Genomic DNA, 19,182 nt, shown 5'->3' with positions numbered 1-19,182 from the left:
GATATAGGCAGAGATTGAGGGAAATAGAGGCAGAGGGAGGGAGATAGAGGCAGAGGGAGTGGTATATAGACAGAGTGAGGGAGTTAGAGGCAGAGAGTAAAGGAGATAGAGGCAGTGTGGGAGAGAGAGGCAGAGTGAGGGAGATAGAGACAGAGTGAGGGAGATAGAGGCAGAGAGTGAGGGAGATAGAGAAAGAGTGAGGGAGATAGAGGCAGAGTGAGGTAGATAGAGGCAGAGAGTGAGGCAGATAGAGGCAGAGTGAGGGTGATAGAGGTAGAGTGAGGGAGACAGAGGAAGAGTGAGGGAGACAGAGGCAGAGAGTGAGGGAGATAGAGGCAGAGAGTGAGGGAGATAGAGGCAGAGAGTGAGGGAGTGACACAATGAGGGGGATAGAGGCAGAGGTAGGGATATAGAAGCAGAGAGTGAGGGAGAGGCAGAGTGAGGGAGATAGGCAGAGTGAGGGGATAGAGGCAGGGTTAGGGAGATACAAGGGGAGAGTGAGGGACAGAGAGGCAGAGTGAAGTCAATAGAGGCAGAAAGTGAGGGTGATAGAGGTAGAGTGAGGGAGATAGAGGAGGAGTGAGGGGGATAGAGGCAGTGGGGGGGAGATAGAGACAGAGTGAGGCAGATAGAGGCAGAGTGAGGGAGATAGAGGTAGAGTGAGGGAGATAGAGGCAGAGAGTGAGGGAGATACAGGCAGTGAGGACGATAGAGGCAGTGTGAGGGAGATAGAGACAGAGTGAGGCAGATAGAGGCGGAGTGAGGGAGATAGAGGCAGAGTGAGGGAGATAGAGGCAGAGGGAGGGAGATAGAGGCAGAGTGAGGGGGATAGAGGCAGAGTGAGGGAGATAGGGGCAGAGAGTGAGGGAGATAGAGGAAGAGTGAGGGTGATAGAGGTAGAGTGAGAGAGAGAGAGGCAGAGTGAGGGAGATAGCGGCAGAGTGTGAGGGAGATACAGGCAGTGAGGATGATAGAGGCAGAGTGAGGGAGATAGAATCAGAGTGAGGTAGATAGAGGCAGAGTGAGGAAGATAGAGGCAGAGTGAGGGAGATAGAGGCAGAGTGTGTGAGACAGAGACAGAGTGAGGGAGATAGAGACAAAGTGAGGGAGATAGAGGCAGAGAGTGAGGGAGATAGAGGCAGAGAGGTAGATGGAGGCAGAGAGTGAGGGGGATAGAGGCAGAGTGAGGGAGATAGAGAAAGAATGAGGGAGATAGAGGCAGAGAGTGAGGGGGATTAAGGCAGAGAGTGAGGGAGATAGAGGCAGAGAGTGAGGGAGATAGAGGCAGAGAGTGAGGGAGATAGAGACAGAGTGAATGGGATAGAGGCAGAGAGTGAGGGGGATAGAGGCAAAGTGAGGGTGATAGAGGCAGAGAGTGAGGGAGATAGAGGCAGAGTGACGGGGATAGAGACAGAGAGTGAGGGAGATCGAGGCAGAGAGTGAGGGAGATAGAGGCAGAGGGACTGAGATAGAGGCAGAGAGTGAGGGAGTTAGAGGCAGAGAGTGAAGGAGATAGAGGCAGTGAGGGAGATAGAGGCAGAGAGTGAGGGAGATAGAGGCAGAGTGAGGGAGATAGAGGCAGAGTGAGAGAGACAGAGGCAGAGTGAGGGAGATAGAGCAGAGAGTGAGGGAGATAGAGACAGAGTGAGGGAGATAGAGGCAGAGAGTGAGGTGGATATAGGCAGAGATTGAGGGAAATAGAGGCAGAGGGAGGGAGATAGAGGCAGAGGGAGTGGTATATAGACAGAGTGAGGGAGTTAGAGGCAGAGAGTAAAGGAGATAGAGGCAGTGTGGGAGAGAGAGGCAGAGTGAGTGTGATAGAGGTAGAGTGAGGGAGATAGAGGAAGAGTGAGGGGGTTAGAGTCAGTGGGAGGGAGATAGAGGCAGACTGAGGGAGATAGAGTTAGAGTGAGGGAGATAGAGGCAGAGTGAGGGAGATAGAGGCAGAGTGAGGGAGATAGAGGCAGAGAGTGAGGGAGATGGAGGCAGAGAGTGAGGGAGTGACACAATGAGGGGAATAGAGGCAGAGGTAGGGATATAGAAGCAGAGAGTGAGGGAGAGGCAGAGTGAGGGAGATAGGCAGAGTGAGGGGATAGAGGCAGGGTTAGGGAGATACAAGGAGAGAGTGAGGGACAGAGAGGCAGAGTGAAGTCAATAGAGGCAGAGAGTGAGGGTGATAGAGGTAGAGTGCGGGAGAAAGAGGAAGAGTGAGGGGGATAGAGGCAGTGGGAGGGAGATAGAGGCAGAGAGTGAGGGGGAATTAAGGCAGAGAGTGAGGGAGATAGAGGCAGTGAGGGCGATAGAGACAGAGTGAGAGAAAGAGACAGAGTGAGGGAGATAGAGACAGAGTGAGGGAGATAGAGGCAGAGTGAGGGAGATAGAGGCAGAGAGTGAGGGAGATAGACGCAGAATGAGGTAGATAGAGGCAGAGACTGAGTGAGATAGAGGCAGAGTGAGGTAGATAGTGGCAGAGAGTGAGGCAGATAGAGGCTGTGAGGGCGATAGAGACAGAGTGAGGAGACAGAGACAGAGTGAGGCAGATAGAGGCAGAGTGTGAGGGAGATAGAGGCAGTGAGGATGATAGAGGCAGAGTGAGGGAGATAGAATCAGAGTGAGGTAGATAGAGGCAGAGTGAGGAAGATAGAGGCAGAGTGAGGGAGATAGAGGCAGAGTGTGTGAGACAGAGACAGAGTGAGGGAGATAGAGGCAAAGTGAGGGAGATAGAGGCAGAGAGTGAGGGAGATAGAGGCAGAGATGTAGATAGAGGCAGAGAGTGAGGGGGATAGAGGCAGAGTGAGGGAGGTAGAGAGAGAGTGAGGGAGATAGAGGCAGAGTGAGGGAGATAGAGGCAGAATGAGGGAGATAGAGGCAGAGAGTGAGGGGGTTTAAGGCAGAGAGTGAGGGAGATAGGCAGAGTGAAGGAGATAGGCAGAGTAGGGAGATAGAGGCAGAGTGAGGGAGATAAAGGCAGAGTGAGGGAGATAGAGGCAGAGTGAGGGAGATAGAGGCAGAGAGTGAGGAAGATAGACTCAGAGTGAGGGAGATGGAGGCAGAGTGAGGGGGATAGAGACAGAGTGAATGGGATAGAGGCAGAGAGTGAGTGGGATAGAGGCAAAGTGAGGGTGATCGAGGCAGAGAGTGAGGGAGATCGAGGCAGAGAGTGAGGGAGATAGAGGCAGAGGGAGTGAGATAGAGGCAGAGAGTGAGGGAGTTAGAGGCAGAGAGTGAAGGAGATAGAGGCAGTGAGGGAGATAGAGGCAGACTGAGGGAGATAGAGGCAGAGTGAGGGAGATAGAGGCAGACAGTGAGGGAGATAGAGAAAGAGTGAGGGAGATAGAAGAGGTGTGTGGGGGCTAGAGGCAGAGTGAGGGAGATAGAGACAGAGTGAGGAAGATAGAGGCAGAGTGAGGGAGATAGAGTCAGAGTGAGGGAGATAGAGGCAGAGAGTGAGGGAGATAGAGGCAGAGTGAGGGGGATAGAGGCAGAGTGAGGGGGATAGAGGCAGAGTGAGGGGGATAGAGGCAGAGTGAGGGGGATAGAGGCAGAGTGAGGGAGATCGAGGCAGAGAGTGAGGGAGATCGAGGCAGAGAGTGAGGGAGATAGAGGCAGTGCGAGGGAGATAGAGACAGAGAGAGGGAGAAAGAGGCAGAGTGAGGGAGATAGAGGCAGAGAGTGAGGGCGATCGAGGCAGAGAGTGAGGGAGATCGAGGCAGTGCGAGGGAGATAGAGACAGAGTGAGGGAGAAAGAGGCAGAGTGAGGGAGATAGAGCCAGAGAGTGAGGGAGATAGAGGCAGAGTGAAGGAGATAGAGACAGAGAGTGAGGGAGATTGAGGCAGACTGTGGGTGATAGAGGCAGAGTGAGAGAGATAGAGGCAGAGTGAGGGAGATCGCGGGAGAGTGAGGGAGATAGAGGCAGAGTGAGGGAGATAGAGGCAGAGTGAGGGAGATAGAGGCAGAGAGTGATGAAGATAGAGGCAGAGAGTGAGGGAGATAGAGGCAGAGCGAGGGAGATAGAGGCAGAGTGAGAGAGACAGTGGCAGAGTGAGGGAGATAGAGGCAGAGAGTGAGGGAGATAGAGACAGAGTGAGGGAGATAGAGGCAGAGAGTGAGGTGGATATAGGCAGAGATTGAGGGAAATAGAGGCAGAGGGAGGGAGATAGAGGCCGAGGGAGTGGTATATAGACAGAGTGAGGGAGTTAGAGGCAGAGAGTAAAGGAGATAGAGGCAGTGTGGGAGAGAGAGGCAGAGTGAGGGAGATAGAGGCAGAGAGTGAGGCAGATAGAGGCAGAGTGAGGATGATAGAGGTAGAGTGAGGGAGACAGAGGAAGAGTGAGGGGGTTAGAGGCAGTGTGAGGGAGATAGAGGCAGACTGAGGGAGATAGAGGCAGAGTGAGGGAGATAGAGGCAGAGAGTGAGGGAGTTAGAGGCAGTGAGTGAGGGAGTGACACAATGAGGGGGATAAAGGCAGAGGTAGGGATATAGAAGCAGAGAGTGAGGGAGAGGCAGAGTGAGGGAGATAGGCAGAGTGAGGGGATAGAGGCAGGGTTAGCGAGATACAAGGAGAGAGTGAGGGACAGAGAGGCAGAGTGAAGTCAGTAGAGGCAGAGAGTGAGGGTGATAGAGGTAGAGTGAGGGAGCTGGAGGAAGAGTGAGGGGGATAGAGGCAGGGTTTGGGAGATACAAGGAGAGAGTGAGGGACAGAGAGGCAGAGTGAAGTCAATAGAGGCAGAAAGTGAGGGTGATAGAGGTAGAGTGAGGGAGATAGAGGAAGAGTAAGGGGTTAGAGGCAGAGGGAGGGTGATAGAGGCAGAGTGAGGGTGATAGAGGCAGAGTGAGGGAGATAGGGGCAGAGAGTGAGGGAGATAGGGGCAGAGAGTGAGGGGGGTTAAGGCAGAGAGTGAGGGAGATAGGCAGAGTGAAGGAGATAGGCAGAGTAGGGAGATAGAGGCAGAGTGAGGGAGATAAAGGCAGAGTGAGGGAGATAGAGGCAGAGTGAGGGAGATAGAGGCAGAGAGTGAGGAAGATAGACGCAGAGTGAGGGAGATGGAGGCAGAGTGAGGGGGATAGAGACAGAGTGAATGGGATAGAGGCAGAGAGTGAGTGGGATAGAGGCAAAGTGAGGGTGATCGAGGCAGAGAGTGAGGGAGATCGAGGCAGAGAGTGAGGGAGATAGAGGCAGAGGGAGTGAGATAGAGGCAGAGAGTGAGGGAGTTAGAGGCAGAGAGTGAAGGAGATAGAGGCAGTGAGGGAGATAGAGGCAGACTGAGGGAGATAGAGGCAGAGTGAGGGAGATAGAGGCAGACAGTGAGGGAGATAGAGAAAGAGTGAGGGAGATAGAAGAGGTGTGTGGGGGCTAGAGGCAGAGTGAGGAAGATAGAGGCAGAGTGAGGGAGATAGAGTCAGAGTGAGGGAGATAGAGGCAGAGAGTGAGGGAGATAGAGGCAGAGTGAGGGGGATAGAGGCAGAGTGAGGGGGATAGAGGCAGAGTGAGGGGGATAGAGGCAGAGTGAGGGGGATAGAGGCAGAGTGAGGGAGATAGAGGCAGAGAGTGAGGGAGATCGAGGAAGAGAGTGAGGGAGATAGAGGCAGTGCGAGGGAGATAGAGACAGAGTGAGGGAGAAAGAGGCAGAGTGAGGGAGACAGAGGCAGAGAGTGAGGGAGATCGAGGCAGAGAGTGAGGGAGATCGAGGCAGTGCGAGGGAGATAGAGACAGAGTGAGGGAGAAAGAGGCAGAGTGAGGGAGATAGAGCCAGAGAGTGAGGGAGATAGAGGCAGAGTGAAGGAGATAGAGACAGAGAGTGAGGGAGATTGAGGCAGAGTGTGGGTGATAGAGGCAGAGTGAGAGAGATAGAGGCAGAGTGAGGGAGATAGAGGCAGAGTGAGGGAGATAGAGGCAGAGAGTGATGAAGATAGAGGCAGAGAGTGAGGGAGATAGAGGCAGATCGAGGGAGATAGAGGCAGAGTGAGAGAGACAGTCGCAGAGTGAGGGAGATAGAGGCAGAGAGTGAGGGAGATAGAGACAGAGTGAGGGAGATAGAGGCAGAGAGTGAGGTGGATATAGGCAGAGATTGAGTGAAATAGAGGCAGAGGGAGGGAGATAGGGGCAGAGGGAGTGGTATATAGACAGAGTGAGGGAGTTAGAGGCAGAGAGTAAAGGAGATAGAGGCAGTGTGGGAGAGAGAGGCAGAGTGAGGGAGATAGAGACAGAGTGAGGGAGATAGAGGCAGAGAGTGAGGGAGATAGAGAAAGAGTGAGGGAGATAGAGGCAGAGTGAGGTAGATAGAGGCAGAGAGTGAGGCAGATAGAGGCAGAGTGAGGGTGATAGAGGTAGAGTGAGGGAGACAGAGGAAGAGTGAGGGGGTTAGAGGCAGTGTGAGGGAGATAGAGGCAGACTGAGGGAGATAGAGGCAGAGTGAGGGAGATAGAGGCAGAGAGTGAGGGAGTTAGAGGCAGAGAGTGAGGGAGTGACACAATGAGGGGGATAAAGGCAGAGGTAGGGATATAGAACCAGAGAGTGAGGGAGAGGCAGAGTGAGGGGATAGAGGCAGGGTTAGCGAGATACAAGGAGAGAGTGAGGGACAGAGAGCCAGAGTGAAGTCAGTAGAGGCAGAGAGTGAGGGTGATAGAGGTAGAGTGAGGGAGATAGAGGAAGAGTGAGGGGGATAGAGGCAGTGGGGGGGAGATAGAGACAGAGTGAGGCAGATAGAGGCAGAGTGAGGGAGATAGAGGTAGAGTGAGGGAGATAGAGGCAGAGAGTGAGGGAGATACAGGCAGTGAGGACGATAGAGGCAGAGTGAGGGAGATAGAGACAGAGTGAGGCAGATAGAGGCGGAGTGAGGGAGATAGAGGCAGAGTGAGGGAGATAGAGGCAGAGGGAGGGAGATAGAGGCAGAGTGAGGGGGATAAAGGCAGAGTGATGGAGATAGGGGCAGAGAGTGAGGGAGATAGGGGCAGAGAGTGAGGGAGATAGAGGCAGAGTGAGGGTGACAGAGGTAGAGTGAGAGAGAGAGAGGCAGAGTGAGGGAGATAGAGGCAGAGTGTGAGGGAGATACAGGCAGTGAGGAAGATAGAGGCAGAGTGAGGGAGATAGAGGCAGAGTGTGTGAGACAGAGACAGAGTGAGGGAGATAGAGACAAAGTGAGGGAGATAGAGGCAGAGAGTGAGGGAGATAGAGGCAGAGAGGTAGATAGAGGCAGAGAGTGAGGGGGATAGAGGCAGAGTGAGGGAGATAGAGAGAGAGAGTGAGGGAGATAGAGGCAGAGTGAGGGAGATAGAGGCAGAATGAGGGAGATAGAGGCAGAGAGTGAGGGGGATTAAGGCAGAGAGTGAGGGAGATAGGCAGAGTGAAGGAGATAGGCAGAGTGAGGGAGATAGAGGCAGAGTGAGGGAGATAGAGACAGAGTGAGGGGGATAGAGGCAGAGTGAATGGGATAGAGACAGAGTGAGGGAGATAGAGGCAGAGAGTGAGGGAGATAGAGGCAGACAGTGAGGGAGATAGAGGCAGAGTGAGGGAGATAGAGGCAGAGTGAGGGAGAGAGAGGCAGAGTGAGGGAGAGAGAGGGAGGGAGATAGAGGCAGAGTGAAGGAGATAGAGGCAGAGTGAGGGCGAGAGAGGCAGAGTGAAGGAGATAGAGACAGAGTGAGGGAGATAGAGGCAAACTTAGGGAGATAGAGACAGAGAGTGAGCGAGATAGAGGCAGAGTGAGGGAGATAGAGGCAGTCTTAGGGAGATAGAGACAGAGTGAGGGGGATAGAGGTAGAGTGAGGGAGAGAGTGAGGGAGATAGAGGCAGAGTGAGGGAGATAGAGACATACTGAGGGAGTTAGAGTCAGAGTGAGGGAGAGAGAGGAAGAGTGAGGAAGATAGAGGCAGAGTGAAGAGATAAAAGCAGAGGGAGGGAGATAGAGGCAGAAGGAGGGAGATAGAGGCAGAGTGAGGGAGATACAGGCAGAAAGTGAGGGAGTTAGAGGCAGACTGAGGGACATAGAGGCAAAGTGAGGGAGATAGAGGCAGAGTGAGGTGGACAGAGGCAGAGAGTGAGGGAGATAGAGACAGAAGGAGAAAGGTAGAGGCAGAGAGTGAGTGAGATAGAGGCAGAGTGAGGGAGACGGAGGCAGAGTGAGGGAGAAAGAGGCAGTGTGAGAGTGATAGAGGCAGTGAGATAGATAGAGATGAAGGAAGGGAGATGGAGGAAGAGTTAGGGGGCTAGAGGCAGTGGGAGGGAGAGAGAGGCAGAGAGTGAGGGGGATAGAGGCAGAGAGTGAGGGATATAGAGGCAGTGACGGCGATTGAGTGAGGGAGATAGAGACAGAGTGAGGGAGATAGAGGTAGAGTGAGGGAGATAGAGGCATAGTGAGGGAGATAGAGGCAGAGTGTGAGCGAGATAGAGGCAGAGTGAGGGAGATTGAGGCAGAGAGTGAGGGAGATAGAGGTAGAGTGAGGGAGATAGAGGCAGTGTGAGGGAGATAGAGGCAGAGAGTGAGGGAGATAGAGGGAGAGCGAGGGAGATAGAGGCAGAATGAGGGAGATGGAGGCAGAGTGAGGAGGATAGAGGCAGAGTGAGGGAGAGAGAGGCAGAGAGTGAGGGAGATAGAGGCAGAGTGAGGGCGATAGTTGCAGGGTGAGGGAGGTAGAGGCAGAGTGAGGGAGATAGAGGCAGAGAGTGAGGGAGATAGAGGCAGAGTGAGGGGGATAGAGGCAGAGTGAGGGGGATAGAGGCAGAGTGAGGGGGATAGAGGCAGAGTGAGGGGGATAGAGGCAGAGTGAGGGAGATAGAGGCAGAGAGTGAGGGAGATCGAGGCAGAGAGTGAGGGAGATAGAGGCAGTGCGAGGGAGATAGAGACAGAGTGAGGGAGAAAGAGGTAGAGTGAGGGAGATAGAGGCAGAGAGTGAGGGAGATCGAGGCAGAGAGTGAGGGAGATTGAGGCAGTGCGAGGGAGATAGAGACAGAGCGAGGGAGAAAGAGGCAGAGTGAGGGAGATAGAGCCAGAGAGTGAGGGAGATAGAGGCAGAGTGAAGGAGATAGAGACAGAGAGTGAGGGAGATTGAGGCAGAGTGTGCGTGATAGAGGCAGAGTGAGAGAGATAGAGGCAGAGTGAGGGAGATCGCGGGAGAGTGAGGGAGATAGAGGCAGAGTGAGGGAGATAGAGGCAGAGTGAGGGAGATAGAGGCAGAGAGTGATGAAGATAGAGGCAGAGAGTGAGGGAGATAGAGGCAGATCGAGGGAGATAGAGGCAGAGTGAGAGAGACAGTGGCAGAGTGAGGGAGATAGAGGCAGAGAGTGAGGGAGATAGAGACAGAGTGAGGGAGATAGAGGCAGAGAGTGAGGTGGATATAGGCAGAGATTGAGGGAAATAGAGGCAGAGGGAGGGAGATAGAGGCAGAGGGAGTGGTATATAGACAGAGTGAGGGAGTTAGAGGCAGAGAGTAAAGGAGATAGAGGCAGTGTGGGAGAGAGAGGCAGAGTGAGGGAGATAGAGACCGAGTGAGGGAGATAGAGGCAGAGAGTGAGGGAGATAGAGAAAGAGTGAGGGAGATAGAGGCAGAGTGAGGTAGATAGAGGCAGAGAGTGAGGCAGATAGAGGCAGAGTGAGGGTGATAGAGGTAGAGTGAGGGAGACAGAGGAAGAGTGAGGGGGTTAGAGGCAGTGTGAGGGAGATAGAGGCAGACTGAGGGAGATAGAGGCAGAGTGAGGGAGATAGAGGCAGAGAGTGAGGGAGTTAGAGGCAGAGAGTGAGGGAGTGACACAATGAGGGGGATAAAGGCAGAGGTAGGGATATAGAAGCAGAGAGTGAGGGAGAGGCAGAGTGAGGGAGATAGGCAGAGTGAGGGGATAGAGGCAGGGTTAGCGAGATACAAGGAGAGAGTGAGGGACAGAGAGCCAGAGTGAAGTCAATAGAGGCAGAGAGTGAGGGTGATAGAGGTAGAGTGAGGGAGATAGAGGAAGAGTGAGGGGGATAGAGGCAGTGGGGGGGAGATAGAGACAGAGTGAGGCAGATAGAGGCAGAGTGAGGGAGATAGAGGTAGAGTGAGGGAGATAGAGGCAGAGAGTGAGGGAGATACAGGCAGTGAGGACGATAGAGGCAGAGTGAGGGAGATAGAGACAGAGTGAGGCAGATAGAGGCGGAGTGAGGGAGATAGAGGCAGAGTGAGGGAGATAGAGGCAGAGGGAGGGAGATAGAGGCAGAGTGAGGGGGATAGAGGCAGAGTGATGGAGATAGGGGCAGAGAGTGAGGGAGATAGGGGCAGAGAGTGAGGGAGATAGAGGCTGAGTGAGGGTGACAGAGGTAGAGTGAGAGAGAGAGAGGCAGAGTGAGGGAGATAGAGGCAGAGTGTGAGGGAGATACAGGCAGTGAGGATGATAGAGGCAGAGTGAGGGAGATAAAATCAGAGTGAGGTAGATAGAGGCAGAGTGAGGAAGATAGAGGCAGAGTGAGGGAGATAGAGGCAGAGTGTGAGGGAGATACAGGCAGTGAGGATGATAGAGGCAGAGGGAGGGAGATAAAATCAGAGTGAGGTAGATAGAGGCAGAGTGAGGAAGATAGAGGCAGAGAGTGAGGGAGATAGAGGCAGAGAGGTAGATAGAGGCAGAGAGTGAGGGGGATAGAGGCAGAGTGAGGGAGATAGAGGTAGAGTGAGGGAGATAGAGGCAGAGAGTGAGGGAGATAGAGGCAGAGTGAGGACGATAGAGGCAGAGTGAGGGAGATAGAGACAGAGTGAGGCAGATAGAGGCGGAGTGAGGGAGATAGAGGCAGAGTGAGGGAGATAGAGGCAGAGGGAGGGAGATAGAGGCAGAGTGAGGGGGATAAAGGCAGAGTGATGGAGATAGGGGCAGAGAGTGAGGGAGATAGGGGCAGAGAGTGAGGGAGATAGAGGCAGAGTGAGGGTGACAGAGGTAGAGTGAGAGAGAGAGAGGCAGAATGAGGGAGATAGAGGCAGAGTGTGAGGGAGATACAGGCAGTGAGGAAGATAGAGGCAGAGTGAGGGAGATAGAGGCAGAGTGTGTGAGACAGAGACAGAGTGAGGGAGATAGAGACAAAGTGAGGGAGATAGAGGCAGAGAGTGAGGGAGATAGAGGCAGAGAGGTAGATAGAGGCAGAGAGTGAGGGGGATAGAGGCAGAGTGAGGGAGATAGAGAGAGAGAGTGAGGGAGATAGAGGCAGAGTGAGGGAGATAGAGGCAGAATGAGGGAGATAGAGGCAGAGAGTGAGGGGGATTAAGGCAGAGAGTGAGGGAGATAGGCAGAGTGAAGGAGATAGGCAGAGTGAGGGAGATAGAGGCAGAGTGAGGGAGATAGAGACAGAGTGAGGGGGATAGAGGCAGAGTGAATGGGATAGAGACAGAGTGAGGGAGATAGAGGCAGAGAGTGAGGGAGATAGAGGCAGACAGTGAGGGAGATAGAGGCAGAGTGAGGGAGATAGAGGCAGAGTGAGGGAGAGAGAGGCAGAGTGAGGGAGAGAGAGGGAGGGAGATAGAGGCAGAGTGAAGGAGATAGAGGCAGAGTGAGGGGGAGAGAGGCAGAGTGAAGGAGATAGAGACAGAGTGAGGGAGGTAGAGGCAAACTTAGGGAGATAGAGACAGAGAGTGAGCGAGATAGAGGCAGAGTGAGGGAGATAGAGGCAGTCTTAGGGAGATAGAGACAGAGTGAGGGGGATAGAGGTAGAGTGAGGGAGAGAGTGAGGGAGATAGAGGCAGAGTGAGGGAGATAGAGATATACTGAGGGAGTTAGAGTCAGAGTGAGGGAGAGAGAGGAAGAGTGAGGAAGATAGAGGCAGAGTGAAGAGATAAAAGCAGAGGGAGGGAGATAGAGGCAGAAGGAGGGAGATAGAGGCAGAGTGAGGGAGATACAGGCAGAAAGTGAGGGAGTTAGAGGCAGACTGAGGGACATAGAGGCAAAGTGAGGGAGATAGAGGCAGAGTGAGGTGGACAGAGGCAGAGAGTGAGGGAGATAGAGACAGAAGGAGAAAGGTAGAGGCAGAGAGTGAGTGAGATAGAGGCAGAGTGAGGGAGACGGAGGCAGAGTGAGGGAGAAAGAGGCAGTGTGAGAGTGATAGAGGCAGTGAGATAGATAGAGATGAAGGAAGGGAGATGGAGGAAGAGTTAGGGGGCTAGAGGCAGTGGGAGGGAGAGAGAGGCAGAGAGTGAGGGGGATAGAGGCAGAGAGTGAGGGATATAGAGGCAGTGACGGCGATTGAGTGAGGGAGATAGAGACAGAGTGAGGGAGATAGAGGTAGAGTGAGGGAGATAGAGGCATAGTGAGGGAGATAGAGGCAGAGTGTGAGCGAGATAGAGGCAGAGTGAGGGAGATTGAGGCAGAGAGTGAGGGAGATAGAGGTAGAGTGAGGGAGATAGAGGCAGTGTGAGGGAGATAGAGGCAGAGAGTGAGGGAGATAGAGGGAGAGCGAGGGAGATAGAGGCAGAATGAGGGAGATGGAGGCAGAGTGAGGAGGATAGAGGCAGAGTGAGGGAGAGAGAGGCAGAGAGTGAGGGAGATAGAGGCAGAGTGAGGGCGATAGTTGCAGGGTGAGGGAGGTAGAGGCAGAGTGAGGGAGATAGAGGCAGAGAGTGAGGGAGATAGAGGCAGAGTGAGGGGGATAGAGGCAGAGTGAGGGGGATAGAGGCAGAGTGAGGGGGATAGAGGCAGAGTGAGGGGGATAGAGGCAGAGTGAGGGGGATAGAGGCAGAGTGAGGGAGATAGAGGCAGAGAGTGAGGGAGATCGAGGCAGAGAGTGAGGGAGATAGAGGCAGTGCGAGGGAGATAGAGACAGAGTGAGGGAGAAAGAGGTAGAGTGAGGGAGATAGAGGCAGAGAGTGAGGGAGATCGAGGCAGAGAGTGAGGGAGATTGAGGCAGTGCGAGGGAGATAGAGACAGAGCGAGGGAGAAAGAGGCAGAGTGAGGGAGATAGAGCCAGAGAGTGAGGGAGATAGAGGCAGAGTGAAGGAGATAGAGACAGAGAGTGAGGGAGATTGAGGCAGAGTGTGCGTGATAGAGGCAGAGTGAGAGAGATAGAGGCAGAGTGAGGGAGATCGCGGGAGAGTGAGGGAGATAGAGGCAGAGTGAGGGAGATAGAGGCAGAGTGAGGGAGATAGAGGCAGAGAGTGATGAAGATAGAGGCAGAGAGTGAGGGAGATAGAGGCAGATCGAGGGAGATAGAGGCAGAGTGAGAGAGACAGTGGCAGAGTGAGGGAGATAGAGGCAGAGAGTGAGGGAGATAGAGACAGAGTGAGGGAGATAGAGGCAGAGAGTGAGGTGGATATAGGCAGAGATTGAGGGAAATAGAGGCAGAGGGAGGGAGATAGAGGCAGAGGGAGTGGTATATAGACAGAGTGAGGGAGTTAGAGGCAGAGAGTAAAGGAGATAGAGGCAGTGTGGGAGAGAGAGGCAGAGTGAGGGAGATAGAGACCGAGTGAGGGAGATAGAGGCAGAGAGTGAGGGAGATAGAGAAAGAGTGAGGGAGATAGAGGCAGAGTGAGGTAGATAGAGGCAGAGAGTGAGGCAGATAGAGGCAGAGTGAGGGTGATAGAGGTAGAGTGAGGGAGACAGAGGAAGAGTGAGGGGGTTAGAGGCAGTGTGAGGGAGATAGAGGCAGACTGAGGGAGATAGAGGCAGAGTGAGGGAGATAGAGGCAGAGAGTGAGGGAGTTAGAGGCAGAGAGTGAGGGAGTGACACAATGAGGGGGATAAAGGCAGAGGTAGGGATATAGAAGCAGAGAGTGAGGGAGAGGCAGAGTGAGGGAGATAGGCAGAGTGAGGGGATAGAGGCAGGGTTAGCGAGATACAAGGAGAGAGTGAGGGACAGAGAGCCAGAGTGAAGTCAATAGAGGCAGAGAGTGAGGGTGATAGAGGTAGAGTGAGGGAGATAGAGGAAGAGTGAGGGGGATAGAGGCAGTGGGGGGGAGATAGAGACAGAGTGAGGCAGATAGAGGCAGAGTGAGGGAGATAGAGGTAGAGTGAGGGAGATAGAGGCAGAGAGTGAGGGAGATACAGGCAGTGAGGACGATAGAGGCAGAGTGAGGGAGATAGAGACAGAGTGAGGCAGATAGAGGCGGAGTGAGGGAGATAGAGGCAGAGTGAGGGAGATAGAGGCAGAGGGAGGGAGATAGAGGCAGAGTGAGGGGGATAGAGGCAGAGTGATGGAGATAGGGGCAGAGAGTGAGGGAGATAGGGGCAGAGAGTGAGGGAGATAGAGGCTGAGTGAGGGTGACAGAGGTAGAGTGAGAGAGAGAGAGGCAGAGTGAGGGAGATAGAGGCAGAGTGTGAGGGAGATACAGGCAGTGAGGATGATAGAGGCAGAGTGAGGGAGATAAAATCAGAGTGAGGTAGATAGAGGCAGAGTGAGGAAGATAGAGGCAGAGTGACGGAGATAGAGGCAGAGTGTGAGGGAGATACAGGCAGTGAGGATGATAGAGGCAGAGGGAGGGAGATAAAATCAGAGTGAGGTAGATAGAGGCAGAGTGAGGAAGATAGAGGCAGAGAGTGAGGGAGATAGAGGCAGAGAGGTAGATAGAGGCAGAGAGTGAGGGGGATAGAGGCAGAGTGAGGGAGATAGAGAGAGAGTGAGGGAGATAGAGGCAGAGTGAGGGAGATAGAGGCAGAATGAGGGAGATAGAGGCAGAGAGTGAGGGGGATTAAGGCAGAGAGTGAGGGAGATAGGCAGAGTGAAGGAGATAGGCAGAGTGAGGGAGATAGAGGCAGAGTGAGGGAGATAGAGACAGAGTGAGGGGGATAGAGGCAGAGTGAATGGGATAGAGACAGAGTGAGGGAGATAGAGGCAGAGAGTGAGGGAGATAGAGGCAGACAGTGAGGGAGATAGAGGCAGAGTGAGGGAGATAGAGGCAGAGTGAGGGAGAGAGAGGGAGAGAGAGGGAGGGAGATAGAGGCAGAGTGAAGGAGATAGAGGCAGAGTGAGGGGGAGAGAGGCAGAGTGAAGGAGATAGAGACAGAGTGAGGGAGATAGAGGCAAACTTAGGGAGATAGAGACAGAGAGTGAGCGAGATAGAGGCAGAGTGAGGGAGATAGAGGCAGTCTTAGGGAGATAGAGACAGAGTGAGGGGGATAGAGGTAGAGTGAGGGAGAGAGTGAGGGAGATAGAGGCAGAGTGAGGGACATAGAGACATAGTGAGGGAGTTAGAGTCAGAGTGAGGGAGAGAGAGGAAGAGTGAGGAAGATAGAGGCAGAGTGAAGAGATAAAAGCAGAGGGAGGGAGATAGAGGCAGAAGGAGGGAGATAGAGGCAGAGTGAGGGAGATAGAGGCAGAAAGTGAGGGAGTTAGAGGCAGACTGAGGGACATAGAGGCAAAGTGAGGGAGATAGAGGCAGAGTGAGGTGGACAGAGGCAGAGAGTGAGGGAGATAGAGACAGAAGGAGAAAGGTAGAGGCAGAGAGTGAGTGAGATAGAGGCAGAGTGAGGGAGACAGAGGCAGAGTGAGGGAGAAAGAGGCAGTGTGAGAGTGATAGAGGCAGTGAGATAGATAGAGATGAAGGAAGGGAGATGGAGGAAGAGTTAGGGGGCTCGAGGCAGTGGGACGGAGAGAGAGGCAGAGAGTGAGGGGGATAGAGGCAGAGAGTGAGGGATATAGAGGCAGTGACGGCGATTGAGTGAGGGAGATAGAGACAGAGTGAGGGAGATAGAGGCAGAGTGAGGGAGATAGAGGCATAGTGAGGGAGATAGAGGCAGAGTGTGAGCGAGATAGAGGCAGAGTGAGGGAGATTGAGGCAGAGAGTGAGGGAGATAGAGGTAGAGTGAGGGAGATAGAGGCAGTGTGAGGGAGATAGAGGCAGTGTGAGGGAGATAGAGGCAGAGAGTGAGGGAGATAGAGGGAGAGCGAGGGAGATAGAGGCAGAATGAGGGAGATGGAGGCAGAGTGAGGGGGATAGAGGCAGAGTGAGGGAGAGAGAGGCAGAGAGTGAGGGAGATAGAGGCAGAGTGAGGGCGATAGTTGCAGGGTGAGGGAGGTAGAGGCAGAGTGAGGGAGATAGAGGCAGAGAGTGAGGGAGATAGAGGCAGAGAATGAGGGAGTGACACAATGAGGGGGATAGAGGCAGAGGTAGGGATATAGAAGCAGGGAGTGAGGGAGAGGCAGAGTGAGGGAGATAGGCAGAGTGAGGGGATAGAGGCAGGGTTAGGGAGATACAAGGAGAGAGTGAGGGACAGAGAGGCAGAGTGAAGTCAATAGAATCAGAGAGTGAGGGTGATAGAGGTAGAGTGAGGGAGATAGAGGAAGAGTGAGGGGGATAGAGGCAGTGGGAGGGAGATAGAGGCAGAGTGAGGGAGATAGAGGCAGAGTGACGGAGATAGAGGAAGAGTTAGGGTGATAGAGGCAGTGGGGGGAGATAGAGGCAGAGAGTGAGGGGGATTAAGGCAGAGAGTGAGGGAGATAGAGGCAGTGAGGGCGATAGAGACAGAGTGAGGGAGATAGAGACAGAGTGAGGCAGATAGAGGCAGAGTGAGGGAGATAGAGGTAGAGTGAGGGAGATAGAGGCAGAGAGTGAGGGAGATACAGGCAGTGAGGATGATAGATGCAGAGTGAGGGAGATAGAGACAGAGTGAGTGAGATAGAGGCAGAGTGAGGCAGATAGAGGCGGAGTGAGGAAGATAGAGGCAGAGTGAGGGAGATAGAGGCAGAGGGAGGGAGATAGAGGCAGAGTGAGGGGGATAGAGGCAGAGTGAGGGAGATAGGGGCAGAGAGTGAGGGAGATAGAGGCAGAGTGAGGGTGATAGAGGTAGAGTGAGAGAGAGAGAGGCAGAGTGAGGGAGATAGCGGCAGAGTGTGAGGGAGATAGAGGCAGTGAGGATGATAGAGGCAGAGTGAGGGAGATAGAATCAGAGTGAGGTAGATAGAGGCAGAGTGAGGAAGATAGAGGCAGAGTGAGGGAGATAGAGGCAGAGTGTGTGAGACAGAGACAGAGTGAGGGAGATAGAGGCAAAGTGAGGGAGATAGAGGCAGAGAGTGAGGGAGATAGAGGCAGAGAGGTAGATAGAGGCAGAGAGTGAGGGGGATACAGGCAGAGTGAGGGAGGTAGAGAGAGAGTGAGGGAGATAGAGGCAGAGTGAGGGAGATAGAGGCAGAATGAGGGAGATAGAGGCAGAGAGTGAGGGGGTTTAAGGCAGAGAGTGCGGGAGATAGGCAGAGTGAAGGAGATATGCAGAGTGAGGGAGATAGAGGCAGAGTGAGGGAGATAAAGGCAGAGTGAGGGAGATAGAGGCAGAGTGAGGGAGATAGAGGCAGAGAGTGAGGAAGATAGACGCAGAGTGAGGGAGATGGAGGCACAGTGAGGGGGATAGAGACAGAGCGAATGGGATAGAGGCAGAGAGTGAGGGGGATAGAGGGAAAGTGAGGGTGATAGAGGCAGAGAGTGAGGGAGATAGAGGCAGAGTGACGGGGATACAGACAGAGAGTGTGGGAGATCGAGGCAGAGAGTGAGGGAGACAGAGGCAAATGGAGTGAGATAGAGGCAGAGAGTGAGGGAGTTAGAGGCAGAGAGTGAAGGAGATAGAGGCAGTGAGGGAGATAGAGGCAGACTGAGGGAGATAGAGGCAGAGTGAGGGAGATAGAGGCAGACAGTGAGGGAGAAAGAGAAAGAGTGAGGGAGATAGAAGAGGTGTGTGGGGGCTAGAGGCAGAGTGAGGGAGATAGAGACAGAGTGAGGGAGATAGAGGCAGAGTGAGGGAGATAGAGGCAGACAGTGAGGGAGAAAGAGAAAGAGTGAGGGAGATAGAAGAGGTGTGTGGGGGCTAGAGGCAGAGTGAGGGAGATAGAGACAGAGTGAGGGAGATAGAGGCAGAGTGAGGGGGATAGAGGCAGAGTGAGGGGGATAGAGGCAGAGTGAGGGGGATAGAGGCAGTGTGAGGGGGATAGAGGCAGAGTGAGGGAGATAGAGGCAGAGAATGAGGGAGATAGAGGCAGAGAGTGAGGGAGATAGAGGCAGTGTGAGGGAGATAGAGACAGAGTGAGGGAGAAAGAGGCAGAGTGAGGGAGATAGAGCCAGAGAGTGAGGGAGATAGAGGCAGAGTGAAGGAGATAGAGACAGAGAGTGAGGGAGATTGAGGCAGAGTGTGGGTGATAGAGGCAGAGTGAGAGAGATAGAGGCAGAGTGAGGGAGATAGCGGGAGAGTGAGGGAGATAGAGGCAGAGTGAGGGAGATAGAGGCAGAGAGTGATGAAGATAGAGGCAGAGTGTGAGGGAGATAGAGGCAGAGTGAGGGAGATAGAGGCAGAGTGAGAGAGACAGAGGCAGAGTGAGGGAGTTAGAGGCAGAGAGTGAGGGAGATAGAGACAGAGTGAGGGAGATAGAGGCAGAGAGTGAGGTGGATATAGGCAGAGATTGAGGGAAATAGAGGCAGAGGGAGGGAGATAGAGGCAGAGGGAGTGGTATATAGACAGAGTGAGGGAGTTAGAGGCAGAGAGTAAAGGAGATAGAGGCAGTGTGGGAGAGAGAGGCAGAGTAAGGGAGATAGAGACAGAGTGATGGAGATAGAGGCAGAGAGTGAGGGAGAAAGAGGCAGAGTGAGGGAGACAGAGGCAGAGTGAGGGAGAAAGAGGCAGTGTGAGAGTGATAGAGGCAGTGAGATAGATAGAGATGAAGGAAGGGAGATGGAGGAAGAGTTAGGGGGCTAGAGGCAGTGGGAGGGAGAGAGAGGCAGAGAGTGAGGGGGATAGAGGCAGAGAGTGAGGGATATAGAGGCAGTGACGGCGATTGAGTGAGGGAGATAGAGACAGAGTGAGGGAGATAGAGGCAGAGTGAGGGAGATAGAGGCATAGTGAGGGAGATAGAGGCAGAGTGAGGGAGATTGAGGCAGAGAGTGAGGGAGATAGAGGTAGAGTGAGGGAGATAGAGGCAGTGTGAGGGAGATAGAGGCAGAGAGTGAGGGAGATAGAGGGAGAGCGAGGGAGATAGAGGCAGAATGAGGGAGATGGAGGCAGAGTGAGGGGGATAGAGGCAGAGTGAGGGAGAGAGAGGCAGAGAGTGAGGGAGATAGAGGTAGAGTGAGGGAGATAGAGGCAGTGTGAGGGAGATAGAGGCAGAGAGTGAGGGAGATAGAGGGAGAGCGAGGGAGATAGAGGCAGAATGAGGGAGATGGAGGCAGAGTGAGGGGGATAGAGGCAGAGTGAGGGAGAGAGAGGCAGAGAGTGAGGGAGATAGAGGCAGAGTGAGGGCGATAGTTGCAGGGTGAGGGAGGTAG

This window comes from Scyliorhinus torazame, chromosome 16 (assembly GCF_047496885.1).
Source record: "Scyliorhinus torazame isolate Kashiwa2021f chromosome 16, sScyTor2.1, whole genome shotgun sequence".
In the NCBI taxonomy this organism is placed as follows: domain Eukaryota; kingdom Metazoa; phylum Chordata; class Chondrichthyes; order Carcharhiniformes; family Scyliorhinidae; genus Scyliorhinus; species Scyliorhinus torazame.
The sequence above is the reverse complement of the archived record's forward strand: the minus strand, read 5'-3'. Positions refer to the sequence as shown.